At 34.2% G+C, this 2,483-nt stretch overlaps 1 non-coding gene across 1 annotated transcript; it reads left to right on the plus strand.

The window, feature by feature from the left end:
• Window positions 1-610: 610 nt before the first annotated feature.
• LOC131176204 (small nucleolar RNA R71) lies at window positions 611-717 on the plus strand. The gene has a single exon (XR_009146329.1). It is a non-coding gene; the product is annotated as a small nucleolar RNA R71 (small nucleolar RNA).
• The last annotated feature ends 1,766 nt before the right edge of the window (window positions 718-2,483 follow it).

Genomic DNA, 2,483 nt, shown 5'->3' on the forward strand with positions numbered 1-2,483 from the left:
TTTTGGTGGAGGATTCGTATTTCTCTGTTGCAAATTAGGCAATGGTTGCCTATTTTGCTGATATGGAATTCCTTGTTGCTGTTGTGGCTGAAGATTCTGATTTGGGACTTGACTTTGCTGATTTCCCCATGAAAAGTTGGGATGATTCCTCCAAGTTGGATTATAAGTTTAAGAGTAAGGATTCCCCATTTGTTTGTTTCCATAATTACCAACATATGCAGCTTGCTCTCCATAGTCTACTCCACAGCTGGTAGTTCCTTCTGCATAAGCAACTTGTTGTGAACTTCCAGATGATGATGATGAACTAACCAACATACTTAAATCTTCCATCTTCTTAGCCAAAACATTTGTAAGTGCATCAAACTTTGCATTAATAATGTTGAATGGATCAAGGTCATACATTCTAGCAGCTTGCCTCTTTTGAGTTGGAGCTGGTCCTGGTCCTCTTGGACTACTCCAAAGATGAGTATTCTTTGCAATTTTCTCCAATAGCTCATAAGCTTCATCTTCATGCTTCATAATAAATTCTCCTCCTGTTTGAGCATCAATTATCCCTCTAATTGCAGGAGTAACATTGGTATAAAAATTCTGGTTTATCATCCATTTTGGAATGGCATGATGTGCGCATTGTCTCTCTAATTCCTTCCATCTCATCCATGATTCATAGAGAGTTTTATCTTCTCTTGGTCTAAAAGCTGTCATTTGATTCCTCAATTCTTGAGTTTTTTTAGGTGGAAAATATTGTGCAAGAAATGCATCAGTGAGTTGCTCCCAATTTGTAATGGAGTTGTGAGGTAAAGAATCAAGCCAATCCAATGCTCTATCCTTCAAAGAGAATGGGAATAGCTTCAATCTTGCTGCATCATCAGATACTCCAGGTTGTTTTTGCATATCACAAATCATAGCAAACTTCTTTAGATGTGTGTGTGGATTTTCAGAAGGATGTCTCCTAAATTGGGAATTTTGAATCATTTGAAGAACCCCAAAATCCATCTTGTAGCTATTTGCATCAATTCTTGGTCTTACTACACTCTCTCTCAAGTCATCAAAACCAGAAAAAGCATGATCCATCATACTTCCCCTAGGCACATTAGCATTTACAACCTCTTCACCTTGAGCTGCATGTTCATTGTTTCGATCATTTCCAGCATTACCACCACCAATTCTAATTCTTTCATCAGCCATGTCTGCTTCAATTTCAGTTTCTCTCAAGGCTTCTTTCCTTTTTCTGGTTTCTTTCTTGTTGGCTCTACAAAATTCTCAATTTCAGGATTAAACAATAAGGATATGTCACTTGTGCTTCTAGCTCTTCTCATAAAAGATTAAGAGTACCTAAAAAAAGAACAAACAAACACAAAATGAAAAGATAACAAAGATAAAACTATAAACAACTAAAATAATCAAGAATTCAATCTTAAACAAACAACTCCCCAGCAACAGCGCCAAAAACTTGATGAGGCCCAACCGCAAGTGCATGGGTCGTACAAGTAATATAGAAAAGATATCGTTCCCACGAGGAGTTGAGTTAATGATTGAATTTTTAATATAAAAATTCTGACTAAATTGAACTATTTTTGAAATTAAAGTAATAAATTGATAGTTATTGAAGTGTGAATTCTATATGTGTAAAATTAATAATCTATTCAACAATGTAATAATTTAACTAAATTTGCATCAAATTAAAATAAGCAAATTGAAATATGGCAAGATTTAAAATGGCAAGTAATTAAATTCAATTAGAAATTAACAATGATAAAAAGGGCGATTCCGGAGTTCGGGAGTTCATATTCAAGCTATTTTGGGATTTTTAAATTGGTTATCCAATCTTGTGGAACTTACGGATTTTAAGGAGATTATTTCTTAAATCCTTTGAATACCCTTTCGAGTGGGACAAAGAGTGCCTTAATTAATCTAATCCTACTTTCGTAGAGTTAAAATTAATCAAGACCCATTAAGTTCCTTAATTAATCTGTAAATCCTCTTAATCCTTAGTCTATTTTTAGATCTAAGTTAATTAAGTCCAATTTCTTGATTATCTATCACAAGGCTTTCTCATTTCGGTGCTTCAATCATGGATTAAGAACAACACTTAATGGGATCCTACACTAAGCACGTCATTGAGCACACAAGAAATGAATAAAACTCATTAAAACCACAAAATATGGATTACCCAATCAAAATCCACAAAATATCTCAAATATTACATCCCAACTCCAGAATCTAATGAAAACTACTCACTATCCATAATATTTACAAGAAATTCTGAGTTAATATGGAAATAAATCTTTAATATAAGCTAAGAACTAAGAAACCCAATACAAGAAGGGTAGGAAATATGCAAGAAATGAAAGAAAACTCCAAATCTGTCTAGAAATTAGGGAGGTGACGTTTTTGCTCCCCTATTTGACTCTTCTGCTGCTGCTCCTTTTCTTTTTGTTTTTCCTCCCCTTTCTAAAATGAGATAAGGGCCTATTTATATCTTT

The sequence above is a fragment of the Hevea brasiliensis genome, chromosome 18 (assembly GCF_030052815.1).
Source record: "Hevea brasiliensis isolate MT/VB/25A 57/8 chromosome 18, ASM3005281v1, whole genome shotgun sequence".
Lineage (NCBI taxonomy): Eukaryota > Viridiplantae > Streptophyta > Magnoliopsida > Malpighiales > Euphorbiaceae > Hevea > Hevea brasiliensis.